The sequence below is a fragment of the Ornithorhynchus anatinus genome, chromosome 4, assembly GCF_004115215.2.
Source record: "Ornithorhynchus anatinus isolate Pmale09 chromosome 4, mOrnAna1.pri.v4, whole genome shotgun sequence".
Lineage (NCBI taxonomy): Eukaryota > Metazoa > Chordata > Mammalia > Monotremata > Ornithorhynchidae > Ornithorhynchus > Ornithorhynchus anatinus.
The window spans coordinates 111,635,627-111,662,407 of record NC_041731.1 but is presented as its reverse complement, the minus strand read 5'-3'; the positions used below and the strand labels follow the sequence as shown (position 1 = coordinate 111,662,407).

Genomic DNA, 26,781 nt, shown 5'->3' with positions numbered 1-26,781 from the left:
CATCCAAAGAACCACCATAGCACTTCTGGTGAAATCCTCTTCATGAACACTTCTGTGAAATTTTCCATAATAACCTCTTTCTAAAAAACATTTCCCATCGCTCAAATGGTCTTACACAGAAATGTGCATTTTACATGGCATTTTACATTGAAATGATCTTTTTTTCACTTCTAACTTGAACTTTGTTCTCTGGAAAATTAAACATTTTGATTCCTGATTTACTATTAGCATTGAGAGAGCATTTTTTTCCCTTCATGAAATTACTTATATCTACGGATGTCTCTGTATCCCACCATCTAATATTGATTTCAGCATTTGATTTCATTTTGAACCTTTTATATCTCTTTTCATCATTTTGTGTTTAATGACTAATCATTTTAATTATTGCAGGTTTTTATTGAAAAACTTACAACACGATAAAATCAATTTCAGAAAAGAGTGCATCCAAAAATACCGGTATATCACCTGAGCAGCCACTACTTAAAATCTTTCCAAAAGACTGGATTCCCTTATATTTTTCTTCTGTACTAATAACTGGGTGAGCCCTCTTACAATCACCATTTTGTCAGGGATCCGCCAAATATACAAAAATTACTTTTTATATGATATACCACCTACTCTCAATGTTATTTAAAATATTCACTGCTTCCTGAAATACCTATAGTTCATTCTGCACAATATTCTTCGATAGTTTTCTGGTTTATGTAAAATCCATGAATACTTTAGATATGTCACATATCCCTCATTTAACCTTTCTGCTTTGGGACTGGAGGAGGCGGGAGGTGAAAGGTGTTTATGTTATCTGAGGTGGACGTTAGAGCATGAGGGATTAATTTTGTTGGAGAGGGTTAGAAATAGAATAGATAAGTGATGCAGTATTTCTTACCTGTCCTATGCTATATCTTCACAATGACTTCTTGTGAATTTGGGCAAGTCATCTACCTCCCTTCATATGCTTATTAGAATTATACCATGACATTTGTGAGAAAATAACAAATACTGTAAATTGCAGAGTTTGGTTAACATGAAGAACTATGAAAGTGCTTAAGAAATTTCCTAGGAAAGCGCCAGTTCCATTTTCTCAGATTGGATGGAAGATGGTTGAAATAAACAATATTTACATATACAAATGTAATTATACTTTCACTTTATTAAACTGTAGGATGACTATTTTCAGCACTGAGAATCCCTGGCATTGAGATGCATGTAAAGGTATATGCTTTATATGTGACACTTCACTCTTCTAATGCCAACCTTGACCTGTACCTTGACCTCATCTATTGCACCGCCAACCCCTAGCTTATGTCCTGCCTCTGGCCTGGAATGCCCTCCCTCTTCATGTCCAACAATCACTCTCCCCATCTTCAAAGACTTATTGAAGCACATCTCCTCCAAGAGGTCTTCCCTGAATAAACTCTCATTTCTTCTTTTCCCTTTTGCATTACCTTTGCACTTGGATTTGAACCCTTTAACCACCCCTCTCTCAGCCCCGCAGAGTTTACATATATAAATGAATTAAAGTCTGTCTTTCCTTCTAGATTGTAAACTCATTGTGGGCAGTTGAATATTCTTACCAAGTTTGTTACATTGTACTCTCCCAACCTCTTAGTACAGTGCTCTGTACATGGTAAGTGCTCAATTACCACGATTAAGTGATTGAATGATTTAAGCTGACTACTATTATGGGGATGGGGTAGGATCCTCTCCAGACATTAATCAGTTAATCTGAGGAGACAGCTGCAATATCATCTTTTGTGGCATTATGTAATGATGGCATATGCCACCCAAGGACCTTGCAAAGTCCATTAGCCCTGGTTCCAGGTGAGGGTTAACATGGCCCTGCCTACAGGTACCCTTTTCTAGACCTGGAACAAATTGTCAATCAATCAGTCATATCTATTAATAATAATAATAATGTTGGTATTTGTTAAGCGCTTACTATGTGCAGAGCGCTGGGGTAGATACAGAGTTATCAGGTTTTCCCACATGAGGCTCACAGTCTTAATCCCCATTTTACAGATGAGGTAACCGAGGCACAGAGAAGTTAAGTGACTTGCCCACAGTCACACAGCTGACAAGTGGCAGAGCAGGGATTCGAACCCATGACCTCTGACTCCGAAGCCCGGGCTCTTTCCACTGAGCCATGCTGCTTCTCTATTTATTTATTTAGGGAGTGCTTATTTATTTAGGGAGTGCTTATTTACAGAATCCTTCTTATTTAGGGAGTGCTTATTGTGTGTGCAGTAAGTGCTTGGGAGAATGCAGTGTAACAGAGATGGGAGACCCATTCTCTGTCCACAGTGAGCTTACAGTCTAGAGGGGAAGGCAGGCATTAATGTAAATCAAAAAGTTATACATACATATCTAAACGCTCTGGGGCTGGGAGCGGGGATGAATGAAGAGAGTAAGTCAGGATGACACACAAAGGAGTGGGAGAAGAGGAAGGATGGTTTAATTAGGGAAGGCTTCTTGTAGAAGATATACCTTCAGTAAAGAGTTTGAAGGTGAAGAGATATGAAGAGGGGAGGTGTTCCAGGCCAGGGGCAGTACATGGGCAGGGGTTTGGCGGTGAGATAGATGAGATTGAGATAGGTTAGCATTAGAGGAGTGAAGTGTGCAGACTGAATTGCAATAGAAGGCCAGTGAGTTAGGTAGTAGCAGACAAGTTGATTGATAGTTGGAAAGCATATTTTAAGGAGTTTCAGTTTAATGTGGAGGTGGATGGGCAATCATGGAGTTTCTTGAGGTGGGAGAAAACATAGTCCGAACGATTCTGTAGAAAAATGATCCAGGCAGCAGAGTTTGGTATGGGCTAGAGCAGGGAGAGATAAGAGACAGGGAACTCTGCAAGGAGGGTGATACTAATCAAGGTGGGATAGGATAAATTCTTGGATTAATGTGGTATTAGTTTGGATAGAAAGGAAAGGGTGGATTTTAGCGATGTCAAAGTTGAACCAACAGGATTTAGTGACAGATTGAATATGTGGGTTAAATAATAATGTTGGTATTTGTGAAGCGCTTACTATGTGCAGAGCACTGTTCTAAGCGCTGGGGTAGACACAGGGGAGTCACGTTGTCCCACCTGGGGCTCACAGTCTTAATCCCCATTTTGCAGATGAGGTAACTGAGGCACAGAGAAGTTAAGTGACTTGCCCACAGTCACACAGCTAACAAGTGGCAGAGCTGGGATTCAAACTCACGACCTCTGACTCCAAAGCCCGTGCTCTTTCCACTGAGCCACGCTGCTTCTCTAGCCACGAAATGAGAGATATAAGTTGAGGATAACACCAAGGTTATGAGTTCATGAGACAGGAAAGATGGCGGTGCTGTCTACAGTAATGAGAAAGTCATGGGGAGGACAGGGTTTGGGCGGGATGATAAGGATTCTATTTTGGACATGTTAAGTTTGCAGTGTCTGTGAGATGTCCTGAATACGGAAGGAAATGCAAGGCTGCAGAGAAGGAAACAGAACAGGGTTGGAGATATAGATTTGGGAATCATCTGCATAGAGATGGTAGATGAAAGTCATCCTGTCACAGGGCAAGCTGATAAAGGGGGAAATCCTTATAATTCCAATAAACATTATTAATTCCGCACTCTCATGGAAACTGATGGACTAGTATCTCATTGTTCTAGAGCCTTATAAATGATACTACTAGTGTCTTGTAACTGCTCCCTTGGTAATTGCCAACAGAGTAATGATTGCTTTATAACTTTGACTCTTTTCTGGATTATTAATGGAGACTTGCCATTTTTATAAGCTCCAGCTCCTGAAACCTGTTGAAGCAGAAAAACCAACATTTAACAAGGTGAGAAATTTTTGTAGGCGTTTAAACTTTTTTCTTAAATAGCTGTGCAGAATATGAATCCCTTATTATATTTTCCGGTGGGAAGCTCTAGGGGAAAAAGTACACTGACAGGTTAATTTTTTCCTTTATGGTCAGGTTCATGTTTCTGTAGCTAGAATCACATTGCTCATCATCTAGTCCCATTTTAACCCAACGTGATGCCAGAAGAAGGGAAAATGACATTACAAACTGATCGATTAAGCATGTGACATGGTAGAGCAAATTTCAAATTGATTAGCATTTCTTCAAAACTTGGTCTCGTAGCAGTCAGCTTTCATGGAGATGAGCATGTTGTAGTGCTCAATGTGGGACGGAGGGGGACATGGAGAGTCTACCAATTTCTGTTTGAAGCAGAAAGACGCAGCAGACCTGGAATGCTGGATCAAGAAAGAAGTGGGGATGGAGAAGCGGAGAAGCTAAAACTTGGGCTAGGAAGGAAACGTGAGCCCCCCTTGTTGACAGGGACTGTGTCCAAACTGATTAACCTGTATCTACCCAATAATGATAACAATAATAATTATTATTTTAATAATAATCATTAACAGCTTACTATGTGCCAAACACTGTATTAAATGCTGGAGTAAATAAAGATGATCAGACCCCACTTGGGACTCATAGTCTAAATCGCTCCTTGTGGCTAGGGAACCTGTCTACCAACTTTTTTATACTGTATTCTCCCAAGTGCTTAGTACAGTGTCCTGCATATAGTAAGTGTGAATAAATACAATTGATTTAATCCCGGAACTGAGGCACAGAGAAGTTAAATGCCTTGCCGAAGACCACCTATCAGACAAATAGCAGTTGGGATTAGAACCCAGGTCATCAGATTCCTAGGACCATGCTCTTTCCACTAAGCCAAAGTCACTAAACTCCAGCATTTAGTACAGTGTTTGGTACATAGTAAGTGCTTAACAACTACTAAAATTATTGTTACAATCATGATTTTCTTCACCTGGTCATGAGTGGATAGATTTGTAATGACATCAAAATGACAATTGTTGTTGGACCGAGTTTGGAAAATAGAAATCCATGAGATATATTATCCATGTCAAATGAAACAAACATTAAAATGCCTTCCAGCAAAGAGTGGGAAGATTCTCCTCAGCTAGACAATTAGCTTACTGAGGAAAGGAATCACTTCTACTAATGCTACTGTACTCTTCCAAGTGCTCTAAACATACTATTGGTTGATTGGTAAATTAATTCGGCCTGCTGGAATCCATCCACCTCCTGGACCCTTCTGGCTTTGAAGGAAAGGGAGTGATCAATAGGTACTGCAGGATACCTTATGGTTTCTTGAATCCCAGAATCCACACAGGAATGAAGGGAAACAAAAGATTGAATGCTGTTTTGCCAACCAGCCATCAGTCAATCAAACAGTGATAAATGTCGAGTGCTTACCATGTGCAGAACACTGTATTAAGCACTTAGAAGAGTACAATGCAACAGAATTAGCAGACTCTTTCCATGACCATATTGAGCTTACAAATCTAGAGGAGTTTACAGTTAAGAGTAGCTTACAGCCATCCTCCCCTTTTCTGATTCTTCCTGCCCAGAGGTCTCTGATTTACAAATAGAAAGGGAAACTTAACGAAACCTAGCTCTTAGTCTTCCTACCCGAACCTTCTTTTTCCCCTGAATTTCTCGTCACTGTTGACACCACCACCCTCCTTTCCATATCACAAACCCAAAACCTTGGCATAATCCTTGACTCTTCTCTTTCCTTTTACCCACATATTCAGGCAATAACCAAAACCTCTTGGTTCTACTTTTTCTATGGTATTTGTAAAACATTAAACTATGTGTCCTAAGCACTAGAGTGGCTACAAGTTAATTAGATTGGACACAGTCTCTGTCCCACATGAGCCAAACACAGCATCTCTATAATCCACTCCTTCCTCTCCATTCAAACTGCTACCATGTTGGTCTAAGCACTTGTAATAACCCAACTAACTACCACGTCAGTCTCCTTGCTAACCTCCATGCTTTCAGCCTCTCCTCTTCTCCAATCTCCACTTCACTCATTATGTGCATGTCTTTGCACTCCTTAAAATCCTGAAAATGTTACCCATGCATCTCTAATTAATTCTTTCCCCAATACCTATCCTCAATCCTTTTCCAATACAACCCAGTCCAGATGCTAAACTCCTCTAAAACCAAACTATTGTGCCTTGATTTTGTTTCTTTCCACTGAGTCATTGCTTGTGCCCTCACTCCTGCCTGTAACTTCTTCTCCCTTCACATCTGACAGGCCTCCACGGTCCCCATTTTCAAAGCACTACTAAAATCACAACTCCTCCAGGAAGTCTTCTCTGACTACACATTTCCCTTCCCTATTTTCCCTCCCTACTTTGTCTCTTTTGCACTTGACTCCAAATCCCTTAAGCATCTAGATACTTACTCTACCCCCAACACTATGGCTCTTTATACTGAGTTGTTTCCTCTACCAGTAATTTATTTCTCTTCCAATAGATTGTAAGCTCTTTAAGGGCAGGGATCATGTCTACTTACACAATTTTACTCTCCCAAGAACTTAGTTCTGTGCTTTGCACACATTAATTGCTCACAAAATGTCACTGATTGATTGACAGTGAAGTGGACCTATTTGCCCTGACCAGCCCCTGTGATTTATGCCTTACTGTGCCTCTAATTTTTCCTGCTTCCTTGAAGATCTGGCTGTATCTCTTTCCTCAGTAGACTCAAATATTTTGCTGGAAACAATTCAGCTATTTCTTCCTACATCAAACTCGTGCTGGATGTTTCTGAACTCTGCCTTCCTTGTTTGAAATGGAAGGCTGATGAAAGAGATCAAAAATCTCCCCTACTATATTTAAGATCTTTCCTTTTTTTTCCTTTAAATTACTAGCTGTCTGCAATACCCATTTGTGATCTCTGGCATCTAAAGTATTGCAATTACAGTTTCTTCCAGATTTCTTCCCTCCCAGTCTCTGTGTCTGCAGGGTTGAAAGGGCTAACAGGGTTTCCTCCATCATGGTTCTAAGCAAAGATCATGTATGCATTTTGTGATACTAATCACTGCTCCCTATCAGTCCTAGCCAATAATTTTTTAAAAAAAGTTGATCTGGACAAGGGCACAGCAGCATTGTAAACTTAGTTTCCGTTCCTAAAGTCAAAGTGAAAACCTACTAAAGTGTCCTTCGCTTTGCTATAAGAAAAAACCCTTCGGTGGGCTCCATGAAACCTGGGCACAACTAGGTGAAGTAAATGACCTAAAGGGTATCTGAGATCTAAGGAACAATAGAGAACAGACCTCTGGGTTTCTCCACATTGTTTTCCCCTTCACTGGCAAGGGGTGGGAAGGGCAAATCAACAGCACAGATATTGATACTGTACTATTTGTCTTGTCTTATGCTGTCTAGTTGTCTGTGATCCCTAGTGACACCATGGGCACGTATCTCCCAAAATGTCCTACCTCCACTTGCAATTGTTCTGGCAGTGTATCCTTCAAGTTTTCTTGGTAAAAATATGGCTGTGTTTTACCTCTGAAGCCTTCCATGCAGTAAACTTGAGTCTCCGCTCTCGACTCTCTCCTTTCCATTACTGCCCAGCACAGGGGTGTCTCGACATGTAGCAGAATGCCTTCAACTCACTAGCCACTGGCCAAACTAGGAATGGAATGGATATGCCTCTGCTTGACTCTCCCTCCTGTACTTGAAACTGGTAGAGTACTGGAAACTCTCCAGTTGTGACCTTGAGAGGGTAAGACTGCACTGAACTATACTATACATTTATTTATATTAATGTTTGCCTCCCCCTCTAGACTGCGAGCTTGTTGTGGTCAGGGAATGTGTCTGTTGTCATATTGTACTCTCCCAAGCACTTAGTACAGTGCTTTGCACACAATAAGTGCTCAATAAATATGAATGAATGAGTGAACGAATACTAGGCATCTTCCAATTAAGAAAATATCTTGAAATTCTTGAAGGCAACAAAAGTCTAAAGAACCTACCTATGTGTCCAGTCCTATGATTTTCCAATAGACAGTTTTCCCACCAATCTGCCCTCTTCCAGGATTCCTTGAGCACTGGATGCTTTCATATCTGGCATTTTTATTTGAAACACCAGTCTCTCACCCCTTATCTTCTGCTGCATGTCTTGTAAGCAGCACCCTTGGCCAGAGAGCCATGGAGGTTGTGGGGTACCCAGTGGTGCTAGAAAAATGTGGGGAGGTCAGAAGTCCCCCCAGGATGGCCTAGGTTCTGCACATTTCAGTAAAGGATTCCATCAGATGTGCATGACCTGTATAATGCACATAGTGTTACTTGCAAATTCATAAGATATCTGTGGTATTTGTTAAGCATTTACTATGTGCCAGGTACTATACTAAGTGCTGAAGCAGATACAAGCAAATCAGATTGGTCACAGTCCCTGTCCCGTGTGAGGCTCCCTGTCTCAATCCCCATTTTACAGATGAGGGAACTGAGGCACAAAGAAGTAAAGTGACTTGCCCGAGGTCACACAGCAGACAAGAGGCAGAGCCGAGATTAGAACCTAGGTCCTCTGACTCCCCAGCCCATGCTTTATCCTCTAGGCCACGGTAAGAGTACTGCCGGTTTTCACAGGGCCATAAGCGACCTCCCTTGGGCCAGAACCAGAAGCCAAATGGTAGAGTAGGAGAGCTGTCCATTCATCTGTACATAGTTATCCTTTTAATATACAGCTGATTTGTTGAAACTTGCAAAGACTAGATTGCTTCTCTGAAACTCACGCTTTCCTCACACTGTAAGCTTTGTTTGTTCCTTTTAGGTTTAAGTCCTCACAGTACCTCCCAGACTACGTAAACCAATCTTTACCGATAAAACCCAGACACAGATTCCCAAGTTCTGCATTCATACATTATATCTTTAGTCTATGTAATTTCTACCTCCAAGTCCAGGAGCAAAGGAGAAATGCATTACAGGAAAGGTGGCTTTGAAGTGTTATAAATCCATCAGGTCTAAGGTTCGCATTCACAGTGCTTGCTAGGCCCTTGGCCTCACACCTTACCCTCTTCCAAGCCCTTCAAATGCAACAGAAGGCTTAGTTCAGAGGAGACTTGTTCATTGTTTTCGATGGGCGATGCCATCATCAGCAGTGTATCTCATTCCATTGGCTTTTTTTAAAACTCTTCAGACTGCAAAACCCACTGGTCAGCAGTTTTGCTAGGACTACAGCTCTCCAAACAATCTCAGAGTCTCCTACCACAATGCAGTGCTCTGCCCCTGTGTCAGAAACAGACATCGTGGCCATCATTTCTCTCATACAGTCACATGACCTCTACTTTAAAGAGATTTGTCCTTAATTGCTGAAAATGAGGACTCCAAGATTCCTGCGGAAAAACTGGAAGAGATGGGCCTGGCTCTAATGCATTGGAAAACTTGTATCACTCTGGGTTTCCTGGAGTCAGCATTGCCATCGGAGAAAATTGCTAAATGGCCCCTGATTCATCATTCTTCATTTGCATTAGAAATTGCTCTAAGCGGTAACAATCTTATAACCAAAAAGTGGTAGGTCTTTTCCCATCATTTATTTGATTTAATGTATTGAGATGTATCTGTTCGAAATAGCATTTACTTCAGCACATCATAAAAATCATTCTCAAAGGAAACATTTAGCATAACAGAATAGATTAATTCTTCTAAAATACCATAAGCAGGAGAGAGACTCTGGGCAGTTTCCATTCTCCTGAGACCTTTCCGGTGGAGGGGATAAGAGGGCAAAAAGTTGGAATAAAAGTTTATACTTGGTTGGATGCACAGATGGAGGAGGTATTTGAATCTGTCAGTGATATTTATTGAACCTTTACTATATGCAGAGCACTGTACTAAGTGCTTGGTAGACTACAGAATAACAGAGTTGGTAGACTTGTCCGCTGAACACAGTGAGTCTAGAGCAAGCACTGTACTTAAAATAATCAGGTCTAAGATACAAGATAATCAGGTCCCACATGGGGCTCACAGTACATGTACAAGGAGGACAGGTATTGAATGTCCATTTTGCAGATGAAGTAATTGAGGCCCATATAATTTAAATGACTTTCCCAAGGTCACACAGCCAACAACTTCAGAGTCAGGATTAATGATAATAATAATAATGTTGCTATTTGTTAAGCACTTACTATGTGCAGAGCACTGTTCTAAGCACTAGGGTAGATACAGGGTATTCAGGTTGTCCCACGTGAGGCTCACTTAACCCCCATTTTACAGATGAGGTAACTGAGGCACAGAGAAGTTAAGTGACTTGCCCACAGTCACACAGCTGACAAGTGGCAGATCTGGGATTCGAACCCATGACCTCTGATTCCCAATTCCCAAGCTCTCTTTCCACTGAACCATGCTGCTTCTCAATTAGAAACCAGGTCCTCTGACTCCCAGGCCCATGCTCTTTCTGCTAGGCCAGGGAGCTTTTCATTTGAATGTGGGAAAGGCTGAGGGCTGAGGTCTGGTGGATTTCAGATGGAGCCAGGAGGGAATCCAGGTGAGGCACAGCCAGAAGGTGGGTTTAGAAGATGAGTAGAATGTGAGCATGGAATTCCTGCTGGTTTTCAATGCCTGGACTGAGACTAGTCTCGTCCACCAGATGAACCACTTCTGACAAGGGGATGAACAATAATAATGATCCTCTGGGCAGTGAGGATCATAAGTGAGCACGGGTCATAACTGAATCAGTAGTTAACCTGTTATTTGGGAGAGTTCACCTGCTTGAAGGAAGAGTGATCATCAACCCTGATCTCCTCCAGATAGGATTTTTTTTTTTCATGGTCATGGTCCCTAAATATAGATTAGATCTCTCTCTCTTTCTCTTCCGTCCCCCTCCTCCTAAACATACACCCAATTCATTCCAATGAGAGGAATTCAAATTGACTAGCTCTGAAGAAGCATAACTTGACCCTTGGATATTTTCACAGCTACTTAGCACAGTTCACTGCAACCAAATCTATTCCAACTCACCTGCCATATTGGTCACTTTGGGTGCTTCCAGGCTTTCATGTGGCACCTGAAAGGAGTGCTTTAAGCCTTCTGGCAAGAAAAGGTTATTTTCCTGATGATTCTTTATAGGAAATCTAAAACTATGGGAAATTAAATGTCTTCCTCAACCCCCTTCACCACCAGGATCCAGTCTGACTCCAACCCAGCTGGGATTTAGTAGATTTTCAAGGCCAAAGGTTTAACCTTTGATCTGGAGTGAACCTAGACCATCCCAGTCTTGCTGATCTCCAGAGACTGATTGGAGTTGTCATCTTTGGCCTCGAGGACTGAAGGTCTTGTGCACCAACAAGGGTACTCTTTCTAAAATGCTGGTCAGAGCACACATCTCCTAACCTCTGGCTTCAGGCTCTCCATCAACTAACCCCACTGCCCCATATGCTCTCTTCTCTATTCTTTATCCTCCCAAGCAAACCTCCTCCTGACTGTCCCTCATTCTCCACACTCCTAACTCTCTGATCCACCATACAAGCCTGCTGTTCTCCCCTACCCAGGCCATGCATCTTGGTCAGCACTCCGGCATTCAACTCAATCAATCAATCAATCAATGGTATTTATTGAGTGCTTACTGTGTGCAGAGCACTGTACTAATCTCTTGGGAAACTATGATGCATTAGAGTTGGTAGACCACATAATCCTTGCCCTTAAGGAGCCTCTTTTCATGGCACCTGTTACATGCTTACTATGTGTCAAGCCTTAGAGGGCTTAGTCTGGGAAGGCCTCTTAGTGGAGACCTTTTTCCTCTCCATATCTGACAGCTCTATCTAATACTCCTAGACCTCTCATCTGCCTTTGACATTGTGGACCACCCCTTTCCCCTTGAAAATTTATCCAACTTTGACTTCACTGACACTGTCCTCTCTTGGTTCTCCTCCTATCCCTCTGACCTCTCCTTCTCAGACTCTATTGCAGATTCCTCCTCTGCCTCCCACTCTCTGTCAGTGGGGGTTCCTCAAGGCTCTGGTTTGGGTCCCCTTCTATTCTCCAACTACACCCACTCCCTCAGAGAACTCACTTGCTAACCTGACTTCAACCACCAACTCTATGTGGATGATTCCCACATCTACATCCGTCTCTGCCATCTCACATTTCCTCCTGCATTCATCACATCTCTACCTGGGTATCCCTCCAACCCCTCAAACTAAACATGTCCAAAACCTTTCATCACCTCCAATCCCTTTCCCATGTCCTCTGTCTAGCCTGAAACTCTCTCCCCTTCCATATATGCCATAGTCATTCATTCAATCATATTTATTAAGCAATTACTGTGTGCGGAATACTGTACTAAGCACTTGGGAAGTGTAATTCGGCAACAGATAGAGACAGTCCCTCCCAACAACGGACTTATGATCTAGAAGGGGGAGACGGACAACAAAACAAGTAGACAGGCATCAGTAGCATCAAAAATATCATATCTCCATTCTCCCCACCTTCAAATCCTTAAGGTCACATCTCCTCCATGTGATCTTCCCCAATTAAGCCCTCTTTTTTCTGGCTCCCTCACCCTCTGTGTTGTTGATGTGACCTTTGGACATTTAATATTCACCTCACCCTCAACCCCACCACACTTATGTACATATTTATAAATTACATATTATAAATTACTAATTTATATTAATGCCTCTCCCCCACACCCAGACTGTAAGCTCACTGTTAACAGGGAATGTTCTATGAACTCTTTTATACTGTATTCTCCCAAGCCCTTAGTACAGTGCTCTGCATACAGCAAGAGCTCAATAAATGATGATATGTGATTTTATGAGCTGTGTAACTTTAAGCAAGTCACTTAACTTCTCTGTACCTCATTAACCTTCTATAAAATGGGGATTAAGACTGTGAACCCCACATGGCACAAGCTGATCACCTTGTAGCCCCACCCCCACCCCCAAGTGCTTAGAACAGAGCTGTGCACATAGTAAGCACTTAACAAGTGCCATCATAATCATTATTATTATCATTATGAGGGTTTTACTTATTTGTTGTTCAATTGCCTATATTTTTCCCTCCTTAAATCTTGTATGTTTTTCAATTTTCCATTCAAGTGTATGCCGCCCAGAAGTAGAGAGCTGTTGTTTTAACAATTTTGTAGCTAGCCCAGGAGATAGATCATTGCTCAGCACACATGGTTGGTGCTCAGATGGCTGATGTTGATGGACCAGATTCCCTTGTGGCCATCCTGGGCCAGAGACTATTTCCCCTAGGCAGTGCCTGCTCTAGAATGACCTTTCAGAGTAGAGCTGATTGGGGGAAGGAGCACTATTCACTGCCCTGGAGCAATGACATTTGGGGCTTTGCTGAACACAGATTGGGTTTTTCTTCCTCTCAGTTTTATTCTTTGGCTAAGTATAGCCCTAAATGTGTCCTGAACCATTCCACAAGCTGATCTTTTATCACACACACAAATACCACTGTTTCAAAGGATACTTAATTCTATACCCTCCCAGCAAGCGGTCTTACTGATCAATATTGAGATGGTTATAGCTAGGCACTTGGCCATCACAAATCTACGTTTGACAGATAATCGAATAAACTCTGAAAGCCTTTTGGAATGACAGGATTTCAAAGAGCTGAATGGGGCCATTGGATGTTGGTGATATCAAAAAATTGAATGAAGCCAACTTCTTCCCCAAACCAAACATTTCACTAGTGCCACAAAAAGGTGAAGAATCAACTGATTAGATTTCATCTTCTTTGTTCTTTCTCCCTTCCTCTGGAACGGTGAAATGAAGCCAAATAATAATCATCATCATAATAATAACGTTGGTGTTTGTTAAGGGCTTACTATGTGCCGAGCACCGTTCTAAGTGCTGGGGTAGATACAGGGTAATCAGGTTGTCCCATGTGAGGCTCACATTCTTAATCCCCATTTTACAGATGAGGTAATTGAGGCAATGAGAAATAAAATGACTTGCCCAAAGTCTCACAGCTGACAGGTGGCGGAGTTGAGATGGCCTAGTTGCTGAAGTGGCATGGCCTAGGGGAGGAAGCAACATGGCCTAGTGGATACAGTACGGGCCTGGGAGTCAGAAGGACCTAGGTTCTAATCCTGGCTCCACCTATTGTCTGCTGCATGACCTTGGGCAAGTCATTTAATCTTTCTGTGCCTCAGTTACCTCATCTGTAAAATGAGGATAAATACTGTGAGTCCCATGTGGGACATAGACTGTATCCAACTTGATTACCTTGTACCTATCCAATGCTTAGTACAGTACTGGTACAGTGCTTAGTAAGCTCTTAACAAATACTATTTAAAAAAAGGAAACAGCAGCCAGAGAGCAGAAGATAAGACCACTTGTCTGCTGTGAGATCCTGGGCAAGTCACTTAACTTCTCCGTGCCTCAGTTACCTCACCTGTAAAATGGAGATTAGGAGTGTGAGCCCATGTGGGACAGGGACTGTGTCCACCCTGATTAACTTGTGTCTAGCCCCAGCACTTAGAACAGTTCTTAGAATGGAGTAAGTGCTTAATGATAACCATAATTATAATTATTATTGAGCACCTACTAGATGCAATGCACTGTATCAATCAATCAAACAATGGTGTTTATTGAGCACTGGCTATGTGCAGACCAATGTACTAAACATTTGGGAAAGTACAAATATATGTCATATATTTATGATTATTATTATCTAGTGTCGTTGAGTAGTTTCTGATTTGTAGACACTATGGATATATTTTCTACAGGACGTCCTATCTTCTGCCATAATCTGTAACCTTTCTAATGGTTCTTCCATTATCATTGTTATGGTCTCTATTGATCCAGCTGCCGGTCTGCCGCTTCCACATTTTCCCTGGACTTGTCCTAGCATTAGTATCTTCTTCAAAGAATTAGTCCTCCTGATTATGTTTCCAAAATATGCTAATCTAAATCGAGTTATTTGGCTTTCCAAAGACCACTTTTGCTTAATTTGCTATCCAAAATCCATTTGTTTGTCTTTTGGGCAGTCCATCGTATTTGCAAAAACCTTCTCCAACACCACATTTCAAAAGAATTGATGCTCTTTCTATCCTGTTTTTTCACTGTCCAGCTTTTGGATCCATACATTGTCACTGAAAACATCATAGAATTGACAATTTGTATTTTTGTGGCAGTTTGTTACTTCATTACATTTCATGACATTTTCCAGGCTCTTCATCTTCCAGTACTGTATCTATAGTTATTCTGGTATGTATATCCATAGAGTTTTCTTGGTAAAAATACAAAAGTGGTTTACCACTGCCTCCTTCCATGCAGTGAAAATCTGAGTCTCTGCCTTTGTCTTTGATCAACATTTTGATCATTTGATAATCCACCTTTGACTCTTTCCCACACTGCTGCTGTCCAGCACAGGTCAATCAACTTTGACATTTAAGTTTAGACCTTTCCATTTTGGGTAACCCTAGTGAGAGTATCTCTCAATGTAAGCTGTAAGCTTCAATGGCCTACACAAACTCTCCAGTTACAGTAAGACGTTGATTCATAGGAGAGCAAAAAGGCCCTACCCACCACAATACTGGTCCCATGCGGCTCCCTTTGTGTGGGTTCTGTACAAAACAGACAGCCAGTAGGTTATAAATTTGTCAATTTAGGAAAACAATACTCTAGGTCTAAAGTATCCACTGGTACAATCATTGATTCTTCTTTCTTGCTCCATGGGGAGCCATTGCTGTTTGATACATTGAACCTCAAATCGTCTCACTTTATCATTTAAATGTCACATCAGCTTTGTACTGAGAGGATCCGGGGGTTGGAAACTTACAAAAATGATATTTAGGTTCTTTACACTCATATTTTTCACTTTTTTTCAGGAAAAAAATAGCCTGGCTGACAGATTTTCCTACTTTTCACCTTTTCTGGAGTTTGTCCTATTTTTCCCCCCTCAGTACATTTTCTTGGTTCTTTCTGTGTAACCAGAAAGGGGAAACCAGGATGTTCCAGACCTGAGGTCTGTTATAAACTCTGGAATGTTTTTCTATAACATGGTGCTTGGAAAGTAAGCTCTTCCTTGCCGGGAACTAAATAACCAATTTTTCATCACAAACTTAAATGAACATTGAAAAATCAGCATCCTGCAAGCACCATTAGCTTATGTATCACTGTAAAATGTTTTATGACTCTTGGTATATAAGGGAGGCGGAATGAAAATAAATTGTATCATAATACAAATTTGTTTCTGTCAGTTTGCAATAGCACTGATAATCTCACTGAAATCTGAGTTTGCTGTTGGTAACCTGAAAGTGACCTTCAACTTTGCATACTTGCTCTAATACATAGGCTAAATCACTGAAATAACTGTTTTGTACCAAATATAAGGAGATACCAGTCCCTTTAACTCTCTAAATCATCTTTTATTCAGAGGGGCAGTAATGTCTCAACGAACTGACACTCCTCTTACATGGCCCATTTTTTTCTCTTCAAGATCATACCCTCTACTACCACTTAAAGAATATTTACGGTCTGACTCCCAGGCTTTATAGATGTAGGTAACCTATAGGCCTCCCTAGTATATAAACCTGAGAGGGCTGCAGACCACTTGATTGGGGAGATTACCTCATGATGCCTCAGGTCAAGACTCCTTTGCATTGAGGCTTTATGCAAAAGGCCTTAGTGGTTAAAGCTAAGACCTGCAGAGCTCCAGGCAGCAAGAAGATGAACTAAAGGCACTTAAAGAGCCTGAATTGATGCCATTATCATTCTGTGCAAGTTACCCATCAGCACAGCAGATTTTGTGAGCTGGATGTCCCAGATGTTATCCACACAACCTTTCCTTTTCTGCTGAGGTGTGTCAAACTGGCAGAGGTATGTAAAACTAGTAGAAAGAGCACCCGCCTGGGAGTGTTTACTATGTGCCATGCCAGCACCGGGGTGAATATAAGCAAATAAGCATTAGTACAGTGCTCTGCACACAGTAAGTGCTCAATAAATACAGTTGAATGAATAAATGAAAACAAATTGGATTGGACACAGTCCCTGTCCCACGTGGAGCTCACAGTCGAAATCCCCGTTTTACAGAGGAGGTAACTGAGGCCCAGAGAAGTGAAATGACATGTCGAAGGTCCCACAGAAGACAAGTGGTGGAACAGGGATTAGAACCCATGACCTTCTGACCCCAGGCCTGTGCTCTATCCACCTTGCCATGAGTACAGTACTAGGCACATAGAAAGTGCTAAACACATATCATTAGTACCCTACCAATAATATTTGTTAAACACTTAGTATGTACTATTATTATCACAGTTATTGTCATTATTATCTCCAATCCATCCAAAGTACATCAATCCAGCCTTCCTACCTACCCTTGTACCATTCCCTGCGGCTTTTCCGGCCTCAGACCCTGCAACCTGATTTATCTTTCACCCTGTTCTATTCTAAATCTCTTCTTTAAACTGAGTGATTGGTTTCAGAGCTCCAACGGGAGTGCGGCTGCTGACATCGTCAGTGTTGTCACCTTCCCCACCCCAGCTTCTTCCAAGACTAGTGGTTCCCAACTCCCTCAGCTGCAAAACTGAGAAGCCCAGGCTGGACCAGAGTGGGATGGGGAGAATAGGCTGTGGCAGCAGAGGAAAGAGGTTGGGAGAGAAGACCCCAGGAGAAGAAGGGTGCTACTGAGCGGGCTTTAGGAAGTAAAGATTTCCTTTGAGTTGACATGGAACTCTGAAGTGTAAAACCAAGGAGGGACCCATTTCCAAGCGTGGGGCTGCAGGGCTGTGTCCTCAGCAGCGGACTCCCAGGGGAGATAGCCTAAGTTGAACACTGAGACATTCCAGCAACTGTCTCGCTCTTACCTTGTCTCTGCTCTCCCACTATACATAGGTTTACACTCATCTCTCCCCATGAATGAACCTCGTAACTCCATATTTCACCCTCAACAGTGCCATCTCTGACCCATTGACCTGCCAGTCAGCCTTACCGGGTTTCTATCTTTCAATGATCTTTATTAGGAATTACTGATTGCTGAACATGGTACTTCAGAGATGGAGATTTCAACATTAGCAAATTTGGTCAAGTGACAAACATTTTACCTGTCCTCAAAGATGGGTTTGTATTTTTTTTATAACAATGTTTCTTAGGTGCCCATTTCAGCCTTTTTTCACAGAACCTGGCTTTCAGATTCTAATTCCAGCTCTGCCATTTGCTTGCTGCAGAGCCTTGGGAAAGTCAGTCAACCTCTCTGTGCTTTAGTTTTCCCATCTGTAAAAAAGGGGTTATAATAATAATAATAATAATAACAATGATGGCATTTGCAAAGTGCTTACTATGTACGGAGCACTGTTCTAAGCACTGGGGTAGATACAAGGTAATCAGGTTGTCCCATGTGGGGCTCACAGTCTTCATCCCCATTTGGCAGATGAGGTAAAGAGCCCCTGCTCTTTCCACTAAGCCATACTGCTTCTCTAAAATACCTTTATAAAATAGGTTATAAAATACCTTTACTCCTTTCCTCATATATTGAAAACCATATGTGGGACAGGACTGTCTCTAATCTGATTTTCTTGTATATATCCCAGTGTTTATCCGAGTGCTTGTCAAATAATATCAATCAATGTTATTGATTGAACCCTTACTGTGCGTAGACACTGTACTGAATGCTTTGGAGAGTATAGTGCAGCAAAGTTGGCAGATCCATCCCCTTCCCACAAGGAGCTTACTATCTAAAGGAAGATTTTACAGTGTAGTAAATGTTTAATCAATATAATAATTTAATTCATACTATCATTTTCTAAAATGCATTATCCTTGTGCTGATTTTTGCCAAACTAACTTCTCCAATCTCGTCCTCCTGCCTTTTAGAAAAAGATGCTGCATGGTTTTGATTTTCAGTGACTATTGCAGAGTGACTCTCCCACATACTTTCCACACCAGATCCTTCAATGACCCATCATGGACCTTTGTCCATGAATCTATTTAGACTTTCTTTAATTTTATCTTTTAGATGACACTGTGGACCTCTTGTCGATGCTTTTCTCCAAACCCTTCTTGAACATCTTGGCCTTTTGTGCCTTCCCAATTTCCTTTATTAATTATATTTATTATTATTATTACTTGATCTTTGTTAAGGCCTTACCATGAGCCAATCATAGATACACGATAAAGAGTCTGGACACACAGTCCCTGTCCCACAGAGGGCTCACAGTCTAAGTAGGAGGGAGAAAAGGTATCAAGTGCCCATTACACAAATGACAAAACAGGCACAGAGTGTCAAATGGTGGAGTTGGGATTAGAACCCAGGTCCTCTGACTCCCAGACCTGTGCTCCTTCCAGCAGGCCACGCTGCTGCTGCTCCTATAATAATGAATTGTAGATGCTTATCCCCTGCTAGGTGGAAAACATGCTTCTTTTCATTTTTTAAAGCTAGTTCTTTTCCTAGTTTACCAAAAAAATTCTCTTTCCAAAGCCTCTGAATGACTGAAGCAAAACTGAATTTGGAAGTTTGAATTATCCTGATAAAATACTATCTAGCTACAGATTAAGTGACTCCTCAGATTTCTCTTTTCCTAGCCAAATTGATTCCACATTCAACTCCTCCCTCATTCTCCTTGTCACCATTGATTCTTTAGGGCATTGTTTTGCTTGCTTGTAGATGTGAAGGGATTTCATAAGCAAAGAACAGTTGGACAGAGGTATATTTTTCCCTGCTAACATTTCAATGTACTAAACCAAGCTATTCCCAGATTGCATGTATCAATCCATTTCCATTCCTGTAAAAGTTTTATCGAAGTGGAGGGAACACTCATTTCTTAGTGTGTTGACCAAAAGTGATTTGAGCCAAAAGAACTCCTTTTTTATGAGACTTTTTTGTGTGTTCTAAAATTCCCAGACTTTTGTCACAGGGGACTGATTCAAGCAGAAAAAGGTTGAGTCCGTATAGATCAAAGCAGCATGACAAATAATTTAGGGCTCAAAGTGGATGTTTCCTATCTACATAGGCTGATGATGTCTGTAAACCCCTTGTGGGCAGAAAACATGACTACCAACTCTATTGTGCTGCAGATTCCTAAGCGCTTAATACAGTTTTCTATATACAGTAGCAAGCGCTGAAAAATTGACATTGATTTTTTTACTGATTTAGGTCATTTACCTGGAGCAGATCATGCAGTTAATTGCTCAACCCTCTACTTCACTTTAGTTTACACAAGCCAAAGCTAAAGACTTCACAAAATAATACTGTAGTGCGAATGATATTTGTGTTGTTTTTTGATTGATTCATTACGTGAACCCCCATTCATATGTTTCCATAGTAGTTTGATTTTTCTGCAGTATCATATCACCTTCTTCCTTAAAACAAACCAGGCAAGCCATCACCTTTATTCTAATATTATTCACCTGATCCTGCAAACCTGGGCTATTGAATCACAGGGCCGAACTGCTACAGAATTGATTCTATGGGCCCAAGAATGGTATGGAAATTGGGAACTTCATTCCCCCCTAAAGCAAGATAGGAGATGACTTGGGGCAGGGACCACATATTTCTTTTCCTCTCTAAATGTAATTCATGTGCACTCTATGTCACTTCAAAGGCCATAAATATTAATAAGGTCATTGGGCTGAAATTAAACCTAGCGGGGCAATGTGCTGATGATGTCCTAAATGAAATGAATCGTTGCCAGTTGCATCTGATAATGGGAAATCAGCTTTGCACTTACTAGTCTGCTCTCCTGGTGGATCCACCCTTCCTGCTGTCCTTGTGGGTACAAAACTCTTGGGCAGATACACTGTCGTGAGGCCAGGAAAAACTACAGGATTAGGCTCAATCTGGAAAAACCTCAGTGAAGAAAAATCAAGTGCTTGGTAAAATGACCATTCATGCTATCTACACCATCCAGAAGCAATAGAATCGTTTCTAAACTGCTTTGAAAGGCAACTGGTCCTAGTGGTTACTTTCTGTTTTGGGTAAATTTTCTAGGTGAGATCATTGTTGGATTAAAGCAAACATTCCTGGTAATAGCATGTTAAAGCTATTAATAATAACAGTGATAATAATAATGATAATCATTGTGGTATTTGTTAAGCACTTCCTGTGGGCCAGGCATTGTACTCAGTGCTGGGATGAACACCAGCTGATCAGATTGGATACAGTCCCTGGCCCTCATGGGGCTTACTGCCTTGATCTGCATTTTGCAGTTGAGTGAACTGAGGCACAGAGAAGTGAAGTGAATTGCCCCAGGTCACACTGCAGACAAGTGGTGGAGCCAGGATTATAAACCAGGTCCTTCTGATTTCCAGGCCCATTAGACTGTGCAGCTTCTCTCTTGTTGTAGTCATCAAAGGATCTTGAGCAGATTATGGGATTGGCAGACAAATTCTGTGCTAGTAGCACTGATGAAATTATTCAACTGCCCTAGCAAAGGGGGATTAGTGAAGTAAGCACGTTTCTAGGGATGAGGAACAATGGGTGAGGAGAAGTGTAAACCTGGTGTGGGCAGGGATTGCCTCTCTTTATTGCTGAATTGTACTTTCCAAGTGCCTAGTACAGTGCTCTGCACACCGTAAGCATTCAATAAAGATGATTGAATGAATGAAACCTTGACTGGTATATCCATTCATTCATTTATTCAGTCATCTTTATTGAGCGCTTATTATGTGCAGAGCACTGTACTAAGCACTTGGAAAGTACAATTCAGCAACAGAGACAACCCCTACCCAACAATGGGCTCACAGTCTAGAAGGGGGAGACAGAAAACAAAGCAAGTAGACAGGCATCAATAGCATCAAAATAGATAAATAGAATTATAGATATATACACATCATTAATAAAATAAATAGAATAATAAATATGTACAAGTATACACCAGTGCTGTGGGGCGGGGAAGGGGGTAGAGCAGAGGGAGGGAGTAGGGATGATGGGGAGGGGCAAGGAGGAGCAAAGGAAAAGGGGGACTCAGTCTGGAAAGGCCTCCTGGAGGAGGTGAGCTCTCAGGGCTTTGAAGGGGGGAAGAGAGCTAATTTGGCAGATGTGAGGAGGGAGGGCATTCAAGGCCAGAGGTAAGACGTGGGCCAAGGGGCAATGATGGGACAGACGAGAATGAGGCACAGTGAAGAGGTTTGCGGCAGAGGAGGTAGGAAGTAGTTCTTGAGGTGAACGTCCCCACAAGGGTCAGAAGGAAGTAACTTGGCTCGCTGGAGTTGTTTTTAGAAGTGTGGAGCACAGAGGAAAAGGAACAGACATAGAAGAGAGAGAAGAGAATAGGGAGAAAGAGATGTCCAGAAATGGTTTTCCACATCTTCATGTTCTAGTGGAAAGACCCAAGCCTGGAAATGAGGGGACCTGGATTCTAAGCCCTGCTCTGCCACTGTCCTGCTCTGTTACTTGGGCAGGTCACTTAACCTTCTCTGTGCCTCAGCATCCTCATCTGCAAAATGATACAGATCAGATACAGACCCTCACCCACATGGAGTTCACAGCTTGTTGTGGTCAGGGAACGTGCCTACCAGCTCTTATATTTTACTCTTCCTACTGCTTAGTATGGTGCTGTTCACACAGTTAGCTTTCAGTAAATATAACTGACAAGAGGGAGACCATGTACTTAATATCCATTTTACAGGTGAAAAAGCTGAAGCACAGAGAAGTTAATTGACTTGTCCATAGTGACACAGCAAGAAAGTGGCAGAGCCTGGACTAGAATTCAAGTCTCCTGATTCCCAGTTTTGTGCTCTTTCAACTAGGCCACACTTCTCTCATGAGGTTATTGGTTAAATGCTGTGGAGGGCTAGGAGCTGCTGAGCAGAACGGCTTTGTTTTTTGCAGAGCAATAGTTTTTAAAAACTTCAAATTCCAATAGAAGAATTTCCTTATTTGCCATCTCTGAAGGGCCTACGTGGCTTTTCAGAGCACTTGCTCCCTGAGGAAATTTAGCCCAACTGTGACTCACTGAATGCCGCCTGTGTTCATTCCAAGAGACGGCTCTGTTATAAAAACACAAGTCCATTTGCATTTTCTAAAGGTCAGTACGATTTCTCCCTTGTCCAGTGGATCCTGTTGTTTAGTTGATTTTTGTTGCGCTGTAGCTGAACAAACAATTTTGAGGCACTCCAGGTTGGCATCCCAGCTGCCCCTTCCCCAAATTTCCCCTACCCAGTTCAGCTCCCTGCAGTCAGCAAGGACCATATGGATGCCTGTGAGTTCTCTGTGCTTCACTTTCAGGTGATTGATTTTTGGAAGGGGGGGCAGGGAGATCCTAATACCAGCACCTCGGAAGGAGCTTATTAACCAGTCCCTAGTCAAGCTCATCTCTCCCTCCTACCCACTCCCCCTCCTTGTCCCCTGGTCCCGCATCCCCAATCCCTCTGCATGCACGCACACACACACACACACACACATTATGCCTAAGGATAACTCTTGCAGGGATCAGTACTAAAGGGGCCTGAATCTCCTACAACACCATGGACCAGGAAGTGGCTTCAAGACACCCTTAGGTCCATAGATAATTACCTTCCTCCTCTCACCCAGGCTTAGCTGGTCTTTGACCTGGGCCCTTCTGAGGATAAACTCAGAGTGGTAAAACATAGACCAGTTGCTGAAAATAATAATAATAATAATGGTATTTGTTAAGTGCTTACTATGTGCCAGGCATTGTACTAAGGGTTGGAGTGGATACAGTCAAATCGGTTCGGGCACAGTCCCTGTATCACATGGGGCTCACAGTCTCCATCCCCACTTTACAGATCTGCATACAGTAATCAATATGATTGACTGAATGAGGTAACCGAGGCACAGAGAAGTGAAGTGACTTGCCCAAGGTCATACAGCAGACAAATGGTGGAGCCAGGATTGGAACCCAAACGGCTACCTTACTGCTACAGGCTCTTGTTATATCCCGGCTAGACTACTGTGTCAGCCTTCTCTCTGATCTCCCTTCCTCCTCTCTCGCCCCACTCCAGCCTATTCTTCACTCCGCTGCCTGGCTCATCTTCCTGCAGAAACGATCTGGGCATGTCACTCCCCTTCTTAAACAACTCCAGTGGTTGCCTATCAACCTCCGCTCCAAACAAAACTCCTCACTCTAGGCTTCAAGGCTTTTCATCACCTTGCCCCTTCCTACCTCTCCTCCCTTCTCTCTTTCTACTGTCCACCCCGCACGCTCCGCTCCTCTGCCACCCAACTCCTCACCATCCCTCAGTCTCGCCTATCCCGCCGTCGACCCCTGGGCCACGTCCTCCCGAGGTCCTGGAATGCCCTCCCTCCTCACCTCCGCCAAACTGATTCTCTTCCCCTCTTCAAAACCCTACTTAAAACTCACCTCCTCCAAGAGGCCTTCCTAGACTGAGCTCCCCTTCTCCCTCTACTCCCTCTACCTCCCCCCTTCACCTCTCCGCTGCTAAACCCTTTTTTCCCCCCATTTCCCTCTGCTTCTCCCCTTCTCCCTTCTCATCCCCTCAGCACTGTACTCGTCTGCTCAACTGTATATATTTTCATTACCCTATTTATTTTGTTAATGAAATGTACATTGCCTTGATTCTATTTAGTTGCCATTGTTTTTACAAGATGTTCTTCCCCTTGACTCTATTTATTGCCATTGTTCTTGTCTGCTGTCTCCCCCGATCAGACTGTAAGCCCATCAAACGGCAGGGACTATATCTATCTGTTACCGACTTGTTCATTCCAAGCGCTTAATACAGTGTTCTGCACATAATAAGTGCTCAATAAATACTATTGAATGAATGAATGAACCCATGACCTTCTGACTCTCAGGCCCATGCTCTATCCACTACGCCATGCTGCTTCTTAAAGTACTCAAGCGTATCTCACTCATCCTCCTACCGTGTTATGCCTAACGGACTTGGAAGAAGTACTTTGAAATACTACTAGTAGCATCGGCTTTGAAAAGCACTATTTTCCATAAAATCTATATTCACTGGAAAATCACCAATACTTGATTTCCTTTTCTGGGTCCTGTTAAATTTTTCTTGGCAGTTGTGAGTAAATTCAAACCTTGTATTATGGTGAGATGAAGGCAGGGGGATCCAGCATCTGAGACATTCTATGTGAAACATATTTGTTGCACAAAGGATACATGCCTCCTGAGCATTATGAGATAAGGAGGAGATACCGGGCATTGATTTTATATCACACCCATCTAGGGTTCTTCCCTGCCCTCCATCATTAGGATACCCTCGTTGAATCGCTGACAACCACTGATTGAAATACAAGACATTTTAATCCCTTATCAGGTAATTCCATTCCATCATCGAATCCATGTTCCCTTGCTAGGCCCACGCTCAGGCATTTGGTGGTAGCATCATCCCCCGGATGAAGAAATCAGAAAAATTGATTGTCAATCAAAAATGCTCATAAAATAATGTGAGAAAATAAAAAAGAAAACATAGAGGAAGGGGAATTATGTTTATCAATTGGCCATTAGTAATATCAATTTATAGTGTGTGATTAGAGATAATTTTGAAGTTTTACCTTTCATTTTAATCTGAATTGGCATGCAACTGTAGAACCAAAAGAGGTTAACTGATGATTACTGCTGTCAATAAACATTGGAAAGTATTTCTATCCTGATCAATTTGAGTCTTGAATAAATGTATGTAAGATTTATTTTCTTCATTTTTGAGGGAGGAATATAGTAGTTGTCTCTTGTAACTAGATGGTAAACACTTACCTTTAGCTTTCATCATCACCTATGAAGAGTTTTCTCTAGTGAGACTATAAATTGATGTCACTTTAAGACTGAAAATAAAATAGAACCATAACATGGTGGTACAGATTGTGAGGACATTATATAAATAAGAGAACTGAATGGGATTGTAGAATGGCTTTCAGTTAATCCATCTTCTTGTCTCCAGGAAAGATGAAATCTCTGCACTTCCTGAGTCATGGGTGATTGCCATTTTTAATTGCTGAATTGCCCCACTTTTTCTGCATTATTTTGGCAACTAAAAAACAAGTGAGAGGCTATTAGGTGGCAAAATAAGCCTAGCAATAAGGAAGGTGGATTGACTAATAGATAAAAAATGTACGGGCAGTCAGAATGATCTGGGCTCTAATTCCAGGTCTGACCCTTGTCTGCTGGGTAACCTTGGGCAAGTCATTTAAATTCTCTGCACCTCAGTAAAATAGGGATTAAGACTGTGAGCCCCATGTAGGACATGGACTATGTCCAACCCGATTAGCTATATCTAACCCAGCATTTAGTACAGTCCCAATACATAGTAATCACTTAACAAATACCATGAAAAAGTGGAAAAAGAGGAAGTCAATAGAAAGAAAAGGAAATTAACACTACACCTGGAGCTGTGTCTCATTTTTATTGCATTCTCTCAAATGCTGCACAAAATAGACACATTGAATTATGGCAGCGTCCCCTCATCCCCAGGGTTGTTACGTCCCTATAAGCTCTGACCCTACTCTGCTTCCTAATCTGGCACATGCCTTTATCACACTTACAAAATTCATCTTTTATTTATTCCTCAAAAATTCAGGGTATATGACTAAGGTACTTCCTCTTAAAATGTCCATGGAATAATTAATCATGAAGTCCTCAGGAAACAGTTCTTCCTTCTGTGTCTTCTAAGATCTCCAGTGTAGTTGAAGTTAGCTCTATCTCAGAGAAGAAGTGTTGGGTGCTCACCGGTAATGTCTTTATAAAATTAGAAATTGCTATTTGCTCTCCTCTCAGCCTTCGCCAGTTTCAAAGAACCCCAGAACCTTTATCCTGAATTAGAAATTTTTTTCATAACGGGGGGCTCAACTGACATTTGTAATTCAGCTCGATGCAGGAAGAGGGTGCAAATTTTTGAAAACCTATACACCACCCAGGAATTAATTTAAGTAGAACCTGCTGGGGGTTTTGTACATTTACTGAGTACCTATTGTGTGCACAGCACTGTGCTAGGCCCTTGGGAGAGTACAATAAAGGTAAAAGGCACAACCCCCCACAAGGACTTTATAAATCTCTCCAGGGAAACGGGCACATAATTATTTACAGAGATAGCAGAAAAAAGAATCATAAGGTGGTTAGGT

At 41.9% G+C, this 26,781-nt stretch overlaps 1 protein-coding gene and 1 non-coding gene across 4 annotated transcripts in view; one reads left to right on the top strand and one right to left on the bottom strand.

Moving 5' to 3' along the window:
- ST6GALNAC3 (ST6 N-acetylgalactosaminide alpha-2,6-sialyltransferase 3) overlaps positions 1-26,781 on the top strand; it is a 569,867-nt gene that overhangs the window by 365,759 nt on the left and 177,327 nt on the right. The gene's annotated exons all lie outside the window — the stretch shown is intronic.
- On the bottom strand, positions 7,433-7,570 carry LOC114811649. The gene has a single exon (XR_003759345.1). It is a non-coding gene; the product is annotated as a small nucleolar RNA SNORA7 (small nucleolar RNA).